The sequence below is a fragment of the Mauremys mutica genome, chromosome 4, assembly GCF_020497125.1.
Source record: "Mauremys mutica isolate MM-2020 ecotype Southern chromosome 4, ASM2049712v1, whole genome shotgun sequence".
Classification (NCBI taxonomy): Eukaryota; Metazoa; Chordata; order Testudines; family Geoemydidae; genus Mauremys; species Mauremys mutica.
The window spans coordinates 131,488,519-131,500,356 of NC_059075.1; the positions used below are offsets into that span (position 1 = coordinate 131,488,519).

The following is an 11,838-nucleotide window of genomic DNA, read 5'->3' on the forward strand; positions in this document are numbered from 1 at the left end:
GCTGCAAATGTGGCCACACACCAGTGCTGGTAGCTGTGAGTGTGGCCACACACCAGCACTGTTCCTACACAGCTGGATGACCAGCGCTGTAAACTCCCAGCGCTGCAACTCTCAAGTGTAGCCAAGCCCATAGGGAGGTGGAGTACGGACAGCGCTGGGAGAGCTCTCCCAGCACTGGCGCTCCGACCACACTCCCGCTTCAAAGCGCTGCCGCGGGAGCGCTCCCACAGCAGCGCTGTGCAGCGCTAAGTGTAACCAAGAGAAGCTGTGGCATTCAAGCCTCGTAGAAACCCAGAGGTTGTTGCTTTTCTTTCTTGACAAAAGGAAAGGGGTTTAACTGAACCCACTCTTATTGCAGAGACGGGTCCAACCTGCAAAAGCCTGGATCCGGACCCAAACTTTACAGTGTGCTGAATTCTGGAATTTGGTTCCAGCTGATCACTCTAACATTGGGCCAGATCCTCAGCCGGTGTAAAGCAGTGTAGCTCTGTTGACTTCAGTGACTACACCCAATGAAGATCTCGCCTTTGGCTTTTAAATGAGATCTGTAAAGAATTACCTAGAGTGGGGCTTCTCAAACTGGGGGTCAGGACCCCCCCAGGGGGTTGCAAGGTTATTACATGGGGAGTTGCGAGCTGTCAACCTCCATCCCAAATCTTGCTTTGCCTCCAGCATTTATAATGGTGTTACAATATATAAAGAAGTATTTTTAATTTATAAGGGGGGGTCACACTCAGAGGCTTGCTGTGTGAAAGGGGTCACCAGTACAAAAGTTTGAGAGCCACTGGCCTAGAGGATGTTGTGCCAGGTGCTTTAAAAAGACAGAAAGGAATTGCCTGACTAATCTTTACAAACTCTCCACTTCTGCAGTGGTGTTGGAAATTCTCTTCAGGGCTGTGTTGCCTCCTTGATCAGAGAAGTGTGACTGGTTACAGCTGTTGGAGGTTAAATGGGGCTCATTAAATCATTGGGGATTTAGATGGGGATTTGGGACATAAGTATGTGCTGATCTTCCATGTTTATGGAAGTTTGAGTCTTTATTTGGCCATGATGAATATTCAGAGGCCAACATTTATTTGTGGCTGATATTCACCCATGCACAGAAGGGACAGCACCAAGGTTATGAAGCACCAAGGACCAGATTTCCAAAGGCTCAACACCCACAGTCAGTGCTAGGTTTTCAGAATGGCTCCGCTCCAATTTAGGCACTTAAATAAGCACCAGACTTTCAGAAGTGCTCAGCACCCAACAGCTCCTGTTGGGACACTAATCGACCAGATTTTCAGAAGTGCTCAGATTCCAGCATGCACCCATTGTGGGGCACTCTCTTGAAGATCTTGCCACTTATTTAAGTGCTTAACGAGAATGGAGTGCTCTCGAAAATCTATCCCGGAGGGCTTAAGTGGGACTCAAATGATGCTTAGGCCTCTCTGTATAGGGGCAAACATCACCCCAATGAACTTCAAGGTTCTCGGCTTCTCATCCTTCAGACATACATAAACTGAGTCAGTCCAGGGGATGTAAATATCTGTTTCCGGGGGACTAGGTATTTCAAATTTGATGCTTATACAATGGATTGTAACCATGCTGTTCTGCCTCCTCCTGCAACCATCACATGTTTTTACAGCAAAGTTGGTCATGAGAGACAGTGAGTCAACAGGGTACATGTTTTAGACATTTTATTGAACTTTGCATATGAAATAATTTAATATTTGTAAGTTCTAATGCAAAACATTAAAAAAATAAATTCAACATTAGGTAAAAAAATCACACAACCAAAAAAATCACTTGTGTTTACTGGTAACTTAACACAAGGCCCCAGACTACAATGGCATTTACATTTTAGAACATCGTATGTAACAGCTTGGTTTAGTTTGGTATCAAAGGAACAACTTTAACATGACTTACTGTCAAGATTGGAATTAAAAACAACAACAACCTGAAACAAAAGACCAGGTTTTGAAATACATTGTTTCTATAAGGTTCTCGTGGCACCTATTCATGAATGATCAACTTTTTTTAAAGAGACGTATGTTTGGTTTTATCTATCTTAACTACAGAATTTCAAAAGGCAGTGCTTCAAGACAAGCTTGAAAGTTCTGCTGAAATGCATCCAGATGTGTTCTGATACAGATAGAAACAGATGTTGCAGTACTACTCAGTGTGTGTATTTCACAGAGCTGTTAGGTCTAGCTAGGGAAAGCAAAGACAAAAATATATCCAGTCGTCTTTAGTCATAGGAGAACACAATGGAAATGTCATGTATGATGAAGGGAAGAGAGAACTTAACTATTTCAATGGTAGAAGTTGGTGGCTTAGTATTTGCTGGCTGGGTTTCAGTCTCAGACATGCAACATCTTATTGCAAAGATCTCCAAGTGGAATTTTCAAAAGCACGTGAGTTAGGTACCTTCTGTCCATTGAAAAGAGTTGAACACTTAGGCCCAGATCCTCAAAGGTATTTAGGAGTCAACGAGAGTTAAACCCCTAAATATCTTTTGGGGATCTGGGCTCTAACTAATTCACTCAGATGCTTTTCTGAAAAATCTCACCCTCAACAATTAAGGCCAGATTCTGCCACCTTCCTCTCACTGAGTAGCACCTTACTGAGCGCATAGTCCCCACTATTACAGTGGACTACACAATGAGTAAGGTACTATTGCACAATGCCAGAGTGGCCCACTCAATTACGATTTGAACCTAGCTCTCTGGAATGAGTAGTAAATCAGATTGTTATTGTGAAGCATGTTGGAAGTTGTGAACACCATTTTGCAGCCCATTCTCTATGGATACAGTGGACTTGAGTTGTCATTGATAACTGGCCACCTAAAACAAGGTGGTCTTAAAGCAAGAGTCCAAACAAGTTGTCCTAGAAACTATGGTGTCAAGTATCAGAGGGGTAGCCGTGTTAGTCTGGTTCTGTAGAAGCAGCAAAGAATCCTGTGGCACCTTATAGACTAACAGACGTTTTGCAGCATGAGCTTTCGTGGGTGAATACCCACCGTTTTGCAGCATGAGCTTTCGTGGGTGAATACCCACCGTTTTGCAGCATGAGCTTTCGTGGGTGAATACCCACTGAAGTGGGTATTCACCCACGAAAGCTCATGCTGCAAAACGTCTGTTAGTCTATAAGGTGCCACAGGATTCTTTGCTGCTTCTAGAAACTATGGGTGAGAGTCTGCGCTGGGGGTCTAAGAGGTGCAGCACACAGCTTGCAGTCTGAGGGAGACCGCTTTTAAGCCACCTTTATGCCCCGCTGGACCTGGGCTGCCTTGTGGCTGCAACGTAATTTGTACAGTCCCAGATGTCTGGGTTTGCAAGGGGTTCCTCACAAGGTAGCTTTATGGTTGCCTTCCCCAATTCCTGCACTGGAGGAATTTCCTTCCCCCACCTCCCAGTCAGAACAGAGGCGTGTCCAGCCTTTCATCTAGCAGGAATGGGCTGGAGTGGGGGCGTGAGACTCTCCACCTTTAGATGGATGGTTCAAAGTGGTTGCTTTTTGGAGGCTCGGCCATGGGGACTGTTACCATTTTGTTGTGCTTTTGCTTTAGCCTGAAAGCTATATACTCCCTGCTGTGTCCACCAGACTGTAGAAATAATAATTGCCTTTAATGCAGCTCTAACCCAGGTAGGGAACAGCCTAAGGTGTTCTCTAAGTGTTGAGGTGACATCAGTGATAGCGGGAAGAATGGGCGACTGAGCTAGCAGTTCTTATGCTGGATTGCAGAGGACACGGATGTGCTTCTATCAGAGGACTCAGTGTGGGCTAGGGGTTAGACTGGGAGTTAGGAGCCCAGGGTTCTGACCTTGCTCGTATGCCAAGTCTTCAAGCCTGAGCAAATCAGTTAGGCCATAATTTTTCAAACATGGGCACCTAAATGAAAATGGCCTTCCCCTCCCACCCCCCAAGCCTACCTCTCCCATTTTGCACCAATCCCTTTGTGGAAAATGGGAGAATCAGGTGCCCAGCACTCCTGAAAATCAGGTCACTTTCATTTCAGTATCTAAATATGATCGTAGGAGCCTAAGGGCCTGTATATGGAGGGGGTGGGGGAGAGGCTTGGAATAGGTATTGTGCACTAGCTCTCCATGTGGATTTTCTTATTCTGCCCTAAAAGTGCCTTTGTGGGGCTTAGCTTAATCCATGCTCTTAAAATAAATCTATGCTGCAATGTGGGGGAGGGAGGATCATTTGCAGCTCATGTAGATGTATCCTCACTTGGTTTTAATCTAGCTAGCCCATGACAAGCAGCAATGGGGACACAGCAGCGTGGGCTTCAGTACAGGCTAGAAATGCAAATATATACCCAAGCAGGCCAGACAGGTGCGTGCAGCCCTGACACTGATGCCATCCCCTCACTACTTGTAGCAAACTAGCTGGATTGAAGCCTGCTTGGGTATGTCCACATGAGCTGCAAATGACACCCTGGTTGCAGAGCAGATGTAGCCCTAGTGCAGAATAAGAGTGTGCACATGGGGACAGCAATGACAGTTTCCTGGGGAAACACTAGTTTAGGACCGGACACTGTACCTGCTGGCTTAAACTGGGAAAAATAACATGATTATTATTAGAATAGACTAATGCAAATTACTGAAACATTCAGCAACTTGATGAGTTTTCTGTACATGTAATATTTAGATAATATTGAAAACTGAAATGAGTCATGACACGTATAACTTCCTTGAGAAAATTCCAAACCAAAATGAATGAAGACATTCCAATGTTCAGTACTAGAATACATCTATGAATATGAGACCTACTGCAGTTTTACTTTGTTAGGGTTGTACAGATCAAATCTCCAAACCTACTAGCTTACGGAACCACAGTTTTAGTTGCACATTCAAATTAAGTGGAATGTGGTGTGCATTAATGAAACTTTTTTTAAAATTGAAAATACCTTGAACTGGGACTGATTTTTTGCTTGGGGCAGTAAACCCCATGAGGTTGCCTGGTAAAAACCCACCTCTGGTAAATACCATGTCATCCCTGCATGGGGAGCTAGTGCAGAATAGTGCACTTTAAATTCATACTCTAGCTTAGTTTGCAATAGCCTCCTTATGTACCTGATCCCCAACTTTAGGAATATAAGCTTGAAAACGTTACTGTAAGCAGGTATCGCATAAACATAATCTGCCAAAGCGGATAAAATGGTTTTGGGTTGATTATTTTTTTAAAGTCACACAACTGTGTTTCTCTAAGGGGGGAGGGGAGAGAAATAACCATGACAAATTGTACATTACCATCTTCACCTGTATCAAAGGCTGGCAGGTCAGAACATCAGATTTAAAGAGTAATTCACCTAGGACCACTGCTCTAATCTTCTAAGCTATATGGATCTCTTTCTGGATAAATATACTACTGCAGTGAAGACAGCAGAAGTAGAAGATTCAGAATGTGTTGGCTTCAAAAACTTTTTGGGATGGGGGGGGGGGGAGTTTGACTTCCTGTGAAGTTTCTCAATTTTCGAAGAAAGATATTGATTTCAATATAAAATCTAGACTGTAAAAACTGACGCTTTTATACACTGAACATTTTTTCTCCAAGGATGTTAACATAAAGCTCATTAAGTTTTAATTAACATTTGTAAAGTATTATACCTCTAAGTATATTTGAGGAATGTAGCTCTTGTCCAAAGGGCTTAATTCTGTGTCATTAAAGTCAATGGGAGCTTGGTTGTTGGCATAAGTGGAAACAGGACCAGGCCTAAAGTGAATTGCTGATGAGGCAAGGAATGGAACCCAGGAGTTCTGACTCTAAGCCCCCTGGTGACACTGCCTCTCAATGCTTTGCATGTTGCCTATTAGAGAGGAAAGGATCACACCTCATACCAACCAATGTAGGGTTGCCAGATAAGCCCCTTCATACATGTTTTCTCAAGGGAGCACTTACTATAACCTGGGTAGGATGATTGACAAAACATACTAAGAATAAAGCAAGACATTTCTAAGAACACTATGAACAAGACCCTCAACTGCTGCAAATCAACATAGCTCAAGCGACTTAATAGCCATATAAGGATTTGGCCCCATAGCTTTGAGTCTGACAGAAAGGGCAGCGAGATTCTTCCTGTACTCAGATGAGCAGCCTTATTGAAGTCCATAGCTCAGGGCCGGAGGATTGGACCCTATGTTTATTAATAGTCTAGACCACTATGGGCTGTGATACTTTGGTTTAACATTGGTTGTTGGGTTTAGTGTGTGGGTGCTGGCAGGTGTAGGTGGCCTGTGATGTAGAGGAAGTCAAACTAGATAATCTGATGGTCCCTTCTGGCCTTAAACTCCATGAAGACAACAGTTATGTTGGGCTCAAAGGAGAGGCTCAAAGCCTGCGTCAGATTGTGAGAATGAAGATGCTCTATTTTCCTGCTCTTTTGCAGATATCAGCCATAATTAAATCGCCTTTAGAAGGCATGACTGGGTGCACTTTTACTTTGCCTTCACTTGCAAAATGCAATACAGCCTTTGTCTTCCAAATCATGTATTCTCTCAAAACGCACACTATATTCAGCATTATCCAAGTAGTACGTTGCACTGAAGAGTTAAGAATATCAAGTCGTCTTGAGTTAGAAAAGCACACCAACTAGCTTGTAATACAACCCAATGAAACATCATAGAACACACCTTGAAAACATTTACCGAATGTCAGTTTCACTGTTAACTCTATGTACAGTAATGAAAATAGTATGAAATTTGGCAAGTTTTTATCAGCTGTTGATGTCTGTCACCAGGTGAATTTGCTACTTGACAGAGACCATCACGGCATTACACACGTGGGATTGCAATTTATTCTTGGAATGGAACGTTTTTAATGGAACGTTCTCTCTCAACAAACCCAAACGCGACAGGCAAAGTGAGTTTCGTTTTGAATCACCTCGCTAGTGAAAATATGCACTTCAAACTATGCCAGAGAGACACTTCCACAAAATGGTCTGCTACTGCAAATGCATGAGGTATATTGTTACACATACACGCCAGATAAAAATTACTCCATAACACCACTGAAAAATAAAAACGAGTACAGGTCCATTAAAAATGGATTTCCTCTCTGTATTTTAAGGAATACTTTCCAATGTTCCAAAAGAAATCCTTTAAGACTCATTTAACCCCTTTGGGACTGGTAGCCACAGTGCTTCCCAAGGTTGGTGATGAGATGCACTCTAGGAAATTAATTTTTCCTGCTGCCAGTGTGTGGCTCCAGTCTGTCCCCTTACTCCTGTAAGTAATCTTACTGAAGTCAGTAGGATTATTGGTGTGAGCAAGGGCTACCCACATGACTTGAGTGGTGCTGGATCAGACTCTAGACTGGTACTCAGCTTGTTTTGCAATCCAATCGATTCCTGAATGTTCACGGGGGTGGAAAAGTGCTTTCTGAGCTAGTTACAAGTGCCTTTAGGCTCACTTCAAACCTGCTGAAGCCTTTGCTCATCTCATTTGGAGACTCAAGAGTCCAACCCCACAAGCATATTAAGCAGCAGGAAACACTGTAAACGAACATTTTAGCACATCTACTTAATATTTGAGAGCAAGACTGTAAATTACACCAAATCAAGAGTCAGGAGTCTCAGCTACATCAGAAGCAGATCCACCGAAGAGAGTGGAATTGCTCTAGTTTATGCCGGTGGAAATGAGATCAGAATCTGGCCCCCCATGCCTCAGATCCTTTGATTTAAATGTTGGCCAGGTGCAGAGTAAGACAGTCTCCGTGTTGGACACAAATCCTTTTGGTCAAATTGTGGCAGGTGCTTTGAAGTATTTCCTCTTACTGTTGCCTTTTGGCAGCATAAGGGAGTTAGGCATCTAGCGCTCATTGAATTTCAATGGGGTTTGGGTGCCTAGCTCACTTAGGCCCCTTTGAAAAATCTCCAGCCGTAATCCTTCGACTACTGATTTTCTTTCAATGACGTGTTAGCCACCAAGTGACTTAGACCTTTCTGAGAATCCTGCCCACTGTGCACAGAAGCTACATCCTTTCAGTCTCAATCATCCTACACACAAGAAGCAGAGACTCCTGTGATTCTTCACGGCAAGTGAGACACTCAGTGGGGGTGTTCCCTACCAGGCTCAGGCCACATAACTCGGCTTTGTTTTCAAGGACTCATTGACAGGTCAGGAAGCTGATGCACAAATAGCTCTGATAGGAGGGAGCTGGCCTTGAGAGAAGGCCAGTGGGAATCTACAGATCTGAAGAAAAAATATACAGAGCAAATTAGAGAGATGGGCTTAGTTTAAGATTCATAGATTCTAGGACTGGAAGGGACCTTGAGAGGTCATCGAGTCCAGTCCCCTGCCCTTAAGGGCCAGAGCCTCACCTGGTGTAAATCAGCCCAGCTCCAGTGAAGTTAAATTTGCTGAGGCTCTGGCCCAATGTCTTTTTATTTATTATTTAAATGTACTTATCTGTGTTGCTTTGCCAGGCCTCAATCCGTAAAGCAGAGTTTCCGGGATTGGGCACCTCCGGGGATTGGTAATGGAAAACAGAACCTTTCACCTCTAGGCTGTGCTGGTCTGTGGACAAGCAGGACTTCAGTCTCTAGAGGGAGATTTTTTTTTTCCCCCCAAAAGCCGCTAAGAGATTTGGGAGCATGTGTTATGCTGAAAGTCAATGGGACTTGTGCTCCTAAATCACTTGGTGCTTTTGAAACTCTCCCTCCGTGAGCTCTTTTCACACACATTTAAAAGGTGCTAAGGGCTCTAACTCCTATTAAAATTAATAGCAATCAAGTGGGTTCAGGACTGAGCTCTTAATTGACCCCCAAAATGTCTTTCATAAACTGAAAAGGGTTCAGTTTGGCACCCTCCATTTATACAACACACCCCTTTTCTTGCGACTCTGGGTGAAAATGCAGGATTCAGCCTGACTCTGTTCTCATGCAGGTGTGACTCAGGAGCGGTTCCATTAAACCCAGTGGAGTAGCCCTGGGGTAAAGGTTGTGTGAGTGAGAGGAGGCCTGGGCCTGGTGTGTTTGCCTGACTCGCATGGACCAGCGTGGTGACCTCATTCCTGGACACTCCAACACACTCATTCTCTTCTCCTTACACAACCCGAGGGCCTGGGGAGTCTACTCCCTTCTGCTTTGTGGAGCAACTTGTACAATGGCAATGGGGGTTCTAACATCCTGCCATTCTGACTTTGAACTAGTGCCAGCAACTCCACAAGCTGCAGGGCCCATCGTTTTCTAAAAGCTTCCTCCTTCCCTTTCCATCTTACTATGTCCCGGCTTTATACCCAAGAAACGGTCCCTTCCTGTTCAGCCACCTCTTCCCTTCCATTGCTACCACCAGGCCTCTAGCTCAATCCAAAGTCCTGACCTCTCAACCCCAGGGCTCTATCTTAATCTACAAAACAGGAGGATTTCACTTGGAGAAGCCCATTCAGCCAACAATGATCAAGGGTTCTGCTCATTCTCTGAGCCTTCTCTGTCCTTCACATCCCTGATGGGCCATGTGTGCTGAACAAACTCTCTGCCAGGTTCCCCCTTACGCAGACTCCCAACTCCAGTTACCACTGTTTTCAGGAACCAGAAGACCTGCCTTAATGAATGATGGTCACAGTATATGGGCATTCAGCCTTGTGGCCTCTGGTCTGCTGACACTAGCAGAAATGTTTCTTTAGTTTGTGGGAGGGAAGAGAAGAATTCAAGAAAAGGATTTGGGGGGGGGGTTGTTTTTAAAGGCATGAACAATTTTCAGATAAGTTTTGAGGCCTAAACAAGGTTAGCAGTGTCCCTTCAAGGAAGTCATTCCCTGCTCCCAACTGCTAATTTTATAAATTGAGCACCAGTTGTGCTTTGGAGGATGTTACAACAGCCAGGCCTCACAATCAGACCAGGGTGGCAGGGTGGCAGACCAGGGTGGCAAACAGGCCCCTGTCGATCCAGCCCAAACCCAAGGTTTTGAAGAAGTTAACTTTAGTTTGATTCCGATTCATAGCTCTAGTGCAAAGTGAAACACAGGTCAATCGGTTGACTTCGTAGCCCAATTTTTTTTTTTGATTTCTAGAGCCAGGGGGAGGGGGGGGGAATGATGTTTATTTTTTAAAAATGTTTTTCCTGACTTAGAGTCCCATTCAGAAGCATTTCTCTAGCCCAGGGATGTTCTACATGGCCTGATTGCCTGGTATCCTGATTTGAAATGCTCCAAGCACACTTTACTGTTAGTTACAAAGCTGGGAAAGATGGATGTTCTAGCCAACTGTACAACAGACCATGGTCTTTACTCTGTTTCCTGTATTGTAGATACATTGAAAATGCTCTTGGAATACTGACCCAAAAGAGAATAACGGCCCCAACAGAGAGTCTCCACTCCTCGTATTTTCACTGCCTCTGCTCATGCTATTTCTTCTTCACGTGTTGGTGGCTCTGCTTTTGCTTCTGCATCCTGCACAGCAGACAGAACCAACTCCGTCTCAGCCAGTCCAATCGGGGTTGACAAGCAGCCTCTGTGAAAACAGCTGCCGTGATGTGGTTAAAAATAAACAATGCAGTTTTTGGGTTTTTTTAAAGTAATACCATGCAGAGCCTCATCCGAAGCCCATCGGCTTCAACAGGCTTTGGCTCAGGCCCTATCTGTATTTGCTTTTGTACAAGACTCTAAACCCATTGCAGTCATAACCCTTCTACTGCGAAATACTTGTCAGTGTTTGGTACAGCTTTGAGCGGATGTAGGCAGGGTGTCAGATGGAGCGATGCAGACGTATGAATGTCCAAAAGCAAAATGTGGGCAGGAGAGAGCCTTTTAGAGCAACGCGTTGGGGCTTGTCTGCCTCTTCGCAGTTTGGCTTTGCTTAAGTCCTATCATTGAAAGTACAGAGAGCTGCTATTTTGCTGTACTGTCCCAGGAAAAACATAGGCACAGCAGATAAGCTAGCGCGCCTCACAACCACGCATCTGATCTCCCTGGTGGCTACGCTTCTGGACGGGGAGAAGAATCATTTTGCTTAGAATGCAACTGGGCGCTATATAAATTAGTGGGGGAGAAGGGGAAAGCCTATGGCTAGTTTTCCCATCAAGCAGTGATTACAATTGTACCTCGCTGATCTGCACACCTTAAGATTCATACCCCAACGTGGCATCTTCCCACACTTCTGAGCAAAGATTTCAGAGCAGAGGATGCTGTACTGAAGTCCCATGTGCCTGAGCAGGGTTTGGACAAGCGTCTTAGCCATGGTGTGCCGCTGCTGACACAAGAGCCAGTGCTGGTGTAACCAGTGTAGGGGATACTCTGGTAGCACAGAGACAGTCAACAGCACCTAAGCCACCCCGCTTCCTGCTGCCAGTGGTGTGGGAGGTGTTCTCAGGACTTCCCTGCATTCCTCAATCCCTAGCTGCTACTTTGCCCAAACATTTACACAGTGGTTTTGCAGCCAGAGCGGGTCAGCTTATTCAGGCCAGCCACTGATGTTTGTTTGCTGTGTAGATGCACCCTAAGTCCTTTGCAGCCAGCATAACTTCTACCACGGGACCCGACTAGCGTACAGGTAGCCTGGGATGGGGCAGGAGTGTAAAGGTGAGCTTTACACTATCTTTTCACACCCATTCCCCAATTGATGCTGTAGGCTCATCGGCCATACGCTAAGATCTGGGCCTTATTTAATACACTAGTGTTACTAGCAAAAACAACCAAGTGTCATAATGATAAGTAAACAAACAACGGATTCTTTGTGATGCACTCTCCTTCCCTCTGCAATTGCTCACCTACTTGCTGACAGCATGGTCATTGGCAGTGTGTCTCCTAGACATCACCCCAAACGCGAGAAGAGCCGCTTTCTCAGCGGCTTTGCTGCTTCTCTCTTTAACCCCGGTGCATTGGATGTCAGTGGGAAAATAACAAACAGATGTAA

The 11,838-nt window shown here is 44.8% G+C and overlaps 1 long non-coding RNA gene across 1 annotated transcript in view; it reads left to right on the forward strand.

Moving 5' to 3' along the window:
• Window positions 1-11,793, forward strand: part of LOC123369388 — a 32,938-nt gene extending 21,145 nt beyond the window's left edge. Inside the window, exon 3 of the long non-coding RNA XR_006579020.1 lies at window positions 10,235-11,793. This is a non-coding gene — a long non-coding RNA (uncharacterized LOC123369388). The remainder of the gene's footprint in view (window positions 1-10,234) is intronic.
• The last annotated feature ends 45 nt before the right edge of the window (window positions 11,794-11,838 follow it).